Source organism: Aplysia californica, unplaced genomic scaffold (genome assembly GCF_000002075.1).
Source record: "Aplysia californica isolate F4 #8 unplaced genomic scaffold, AplCal3.0 scaffold00184, whole genome shotgun sequence".
Taxonomy (NCBI): domain Eukaryota; kingdom Metazoa; phylum Mollusca; class Gastropoda; order Aplysiida; family Aplysiidae; genus Aplysia; species Aplysia californica.
Window position 1 is genome coordinate 815,727 of NW_004797454.1, and position 5,001 is coordinate 820,727.

A 5,001-nucleotide genomic window follows, 5' to 3' on the forward strand; every position below is an offset into this window, starting at 1 on the left:
AAGAAGAAGAAGAAGAAGAAGAAGAAGAAGAAGAAGAAGAAGAAGAAGAAGAAATATCAGGTGGAAAAATGTGCCTATTCTTCATTTCCTGCTGCCTGTTCATTAATCAACTCCTATTTTTTTCGTCGCAGACTGAAAGCAGTATAGGTTTACAACCAACTAACAGTTAATAACTATTTTTTGCCCTTTTTGCGTAGCGGGCAAATACGTTTATCATATCGCCTCAGACTCTCACACTGAAGTTAATTTGAACAGATCGTGATCTCTGAGGTTTAAAGATTTGAGGTATCATGGACGATGTAGGCCAAGTCATCACCAACATAGTACTCTTAGTTTTTAAAACATTGTTGAAGGGGCAAGAGACAAAATTGGAGATGGGTTGTAGAAAAGCCACAACACGAGGACATTGCGCTGTACCCATAGGACAAAAAACATTCTTCGACACACACACACACACACACACACACACACACACACACACACACACACACACACACACACACACACACACTCACACAGACAAACACACACAGACACGTTCGCGAGTACGTACTCTACTCATGTCAAGTACTTCATGTAATATCACGATTACGTTAATTCAATTCACTCCTAATTTAATGTAACCTTATGGCATAGATCTAGCTTGAAATCTTTTAGCTCGCTGTCAACTGTTACGAACTATTATATTTTCCTTGCAATAAACTTTCTTCAAAGGTGACGGTGTCTTTAAACACTCAAAACTAGCAGGGAAAGAACAATGAACTTAACCTTTCATGTATTTTATTTTCTCTATACTTTCGCGTTTACCCACAATTGAAGCAACGTTGTTCGACAAAATAAATCTCACGAATAAACGACACTCCAGTGGAAGAAGAGGGTATTTTTGACATCCAAAGACAAAAGGAGCGAGGTAATCAACTCACATCGATGAAACTGGCGTTGTAATAATCTGTCGAGAGAGAGACTGGTCTGTCCCACACAATGACGCGGCTGTGGTCATCTGTGGAAGGAAAAGATAGACCGTAATTAAGTCTTTAACGAAATGGGTTGTTTCCATATTTACACAAAATATTCGCTTCCATCAAGGCAAATTATGCTATTTTTGTCCGTGCTCCCACTGATGGCACCAAGTGGGTTGTGGTGGGTGCTCGACTGGAGTGGTTTTTCAATCTCCTTAAAAAAAACATCTGTCGTCCGTATCTCTCCTTCTTCTTTTTGTGTTTGTTACTTTCAATTGTTACGCCTCTAATCTGCCGCACTCACATGACATTTTTGTGTTGCAAATGCCGTAAAACTTTCACTTACAAAAAACTGAGGGCACGATAATGCTTTTGCGTTCGTATAATGACAGGATGAGTCGAATTGATTGACTCGTTAAAAACCAACGTTATTATTTTATTTTTTACTTAGATTTAGTCAGAGTACATGAGATACATTCAGGTAATTTAAGTGTCGAAGATTAGAAGCGTTACTGGTTAGCAATATACAAAGAAAGGGAGGAAGAGAGACATGTAAGAACAATATAATAACATGTTTAATGGGACAGAAGGAGCAAACTATACCAAGGCGCCTACCAATCACACACCTTATTGGTTTTTGGAGTTGTAGAGTTATAGTCGGTAGCGTTGGAAACAGTAGTGGATGGGTTTTGTCGGGATACACATTACAATTAAAGTGAAAGCGAAGAGAGGAAAGTCAAAGCTGATCACGTTAGAGCATCCAAAATAGACTAAGAGCAGCTGAAGATAATATCGTTCCTTCTGGATATGTAGATCATCATCATCATCATCCCCACCACCCACCACAACCATCAGTTTTATTACCATCACCATTATCACCATCGTCATTATTATCATCGATAGCAGTGCAGCAGTAGCTGTAACAATAGCACCGCAACTCCCTGTCTGTCTGTCTGTCTGCCTGTCTGCCTGTCTGTCTGTCTGTCTGTCTGTCTGTCTGTCTGTCTGTCTGTCTGTCTGTCTGAATGTATGTCTGTCTGTCTGTCTGAATGTATGTCTGTCTGTCTGTGTGTCTGTCTGTCTAATCTATCTAATCCATCCGCAAGATATGGAGCCTTTTGGCTGGGCTCTTGTCTTATTATTCTAGGGCTGTTAATAAAAGTAAGAAGGAGCATGAACGTTTACAGTGTCTACTTTCTTCCAATTCGATGTTTCCCTTCTCCGTCGATACTTGTGGTGTTGGCGCCGCCGCCAGTAATTACCTCTGATCGGATCAACGGAAGGCTCTGCTGTCACCGCACACATCGTAAACAACGAGAGGAGACAGTTATGTACTTCTTCATTCGCGCCCACCCCCCACCCCCCACCCCCCCCCCCCACCTCTCCCTTCCTTTCCTTTCCCAATTTCAGCCTTTTACTTCTGATCTGTGAATTCCCTACGTTTCGCGGATGGATGACCCTAATTCGAATGCCCAGCGTGAAGAACTCTCTCGGCTTGCTCCTATCGGGTGTTGACGTGACATTCGGGGGTTGCTCGTCTTTAAGACCTCACAGTATTTTAAAGGACATTAAATCAGTATTCTGTAATGTCGTTTCCATGTTCTCCCTCTCTTCCCCCATCCCTCCCTACTTCCTCTCCTTAGGTCAAAATGTTCGACTGCTCTATCGGAGTAGTTCAATTCAAACAAACAGAGGATAGAAAATAAATATTTCAATACTCGTGTAAATGTTCGAAAAACCCCACCGACACAATTTAGATTATTCAGGAGGCAGATTTCGACCCTGCTTATCATGGAAAACTTGGGCTGAGGGGGATACACCATCTTGGTAAAAAGAAAAGAAAGAAAAACCCCCAAACCCCCGAGATACTCGATAACAATTCTCGTTACTCGTGAACCGAACTCTGGTCTCCTTCGTGCGACGGCAGAGCACCTAACAACTACACCACAGAGACACTGATAAACAGAGAACAGTGTGAAAAATAAGCGGAGGAAAACATCCCACCGATAAGCCTGTGCCTGAGCTGAGACTGATTTATTATTTGTGCCGGCGGTTCCAAGACGTCTTTGGGTTGCCCACATAATGTTCTCCTTTGTCGCTGAGCTATGATCCTGATGGCCCATTAATAATGCAAGAAGCAAACGTTGGGAGACTGAAAGATACCCCTGTCGCTAAGGCGCTTTTTTGAGAGAAGTTTTAGTATAGTAGGAACCATTTACTCAAAGAATTGATTCGGGATACGCTCAAGGATAAAAGTCTACGTCTACATAATTGATGTTGGCATAATGGGTTAGTTATACGGAAGCTAATTAGATAACAGTATTGATAACTCTGTTGTGATTTTAACCTTTTCCTCGAAGAAGCATGATATAGCCTACGTTCAAATATGGCAAAAGACTTCCATGTATGTGATTAACAAGAGTAAGTGATTAACAAGAGCAGCTTTGGCTGTAAACATAGTAATTACACTACCGCTTACAGTCCGCTAAGTAAAAACTATACATTTTAGCGAAACAAAAAGATACAGTGACAAACAAATGTCTTATGTAATTCAAGTCAGCACTAATGGACATTGTCAAGGCTTTACTGTTTCATTTAATGTTGTTACCGTAGAAAGTAGATCCATTACATGAAAATAATATGACACGTAAAAAGATAATAACAGTAACATAATACAGAGACAATCCCTGACAAATGAAAAGTATTGATATTATTGTCCTTTCTGCCACAGGAATTCGAGTTTAAGTCAATTCAATTCATTTGGTTTTTGATAAACTTTGTTTGTTAGCTTGTTTGTTTTGCTTGTTTGCTTGTTTGTTTGTTTTGTTTGAGCGAAGAGAAGCACATTGGCACAGTAACGATCAGTTCGTTGTGGGAAAAAGTAAGACAGACAGGCAGACAGAAACAACACAGGGGGAATAACAAAGTAGGGCCTAGCAGTGGCGCCCTGTCATCCGCAAAAAAATATTTGGTTAGGGATTGTCAACAACAGTTATCCCAACTATTCTGCACCACATTGTAGCTTATCAAGGACGAGGCTGCGCCGCAGAACACGGTGCCTCTACCACAATACGACGATGATGCTATAAATAGCCAGACGGCAAGTAAAAGCTGTAATCAAGAACAGTGACGTCAAACTGTAGCAATCAGATCGAGGCCCATAATGATTTACCTGGTCCGTGGCCCAGCCTCTGGATGTCTATCGTCTACTGAAAATAGCAGAAGCACGGATGTCAACAGACAAGCAAAAATCTGCAGCTCTACCAATCCGGCACGAGGTTTTTGGTTTGTGCGTCTTGGCACCGGATTTCCATAATCCCTTTACCAGACAGTCATTTGGTGACCGCCGTGTTGTCTGATACTTCGTGCAAACTATGGTACCGGGAGCTCGCAGCGTACCAGGCTCGGTTCACGGCTGTTCTCAAGGGTGGGTGGATTCTATTACTCCTTCTTTCAGTTTTTTTTTCTCGGGAGATGAGAAAGGAGGAATGTGATGGGGCCGAGATTTATCACTAGTGTATGAGTCAGTTAGATTACGTGTTCTGTATCACTCCTGGGGGACATTTCTTTGGTCTTCGGAGCAGAAGGACACTTTTAAGCTAATGGGAAAAGCTGACTGGGTGACTTCATTTATTTATTCTTTTCTGACAAACAGCTATTACCACAGCAGTTTCCCCTTCACAACCCCTGCCCCCTTCACGCAATGGACTTGCTAAGAAGGTCAAGGTACATGGGTTAGCAACGGAGCATCGGCTTCATTAATGGACCCTCTCCCTTTCCGTCCACAAACATTTTTTTGAAGACAGCGTGTACATTGGTGGTTTTTTGCTTAATAGCAGGACACGTTAATTCCAACTTAAAAAAGAGGGTGCCGCACCGGGGTGACCAGCAAAGGTTTATCGTATATCAGTCAATATCGTGATATTGTGTAATAAATCATGCAGATAAGACCTTAAATCTAACGTATTGATTCATTGCTTGCCATATTGTTCATATATTAATATTATATTAATATTTTGTGTGTGTGTGTGTGTGTGTGTGT

General features: G+C 41.5%; 1 long non-coding RNA gene across 1 annotated transcript in view; it reads right to left on the bottom strand.

Moving 5' to 3' along the window:
- Positions 1-763: 763 nt before the first annotated feature.
- Positions 764-5,001, bottom strand: part of LOC118477694 — an 82,716-nt gene continuing 78,478 nt past the window's right edge. The window contains exon 3 of the long non-coding RNA XR_004858547.1: positions 764-1,000. This is a non-coding gene — a long non-coding RNA (uncharacterized LOC118477694). The remainder of the gene's footprint in view (positions 1,001-5,001) is intronic.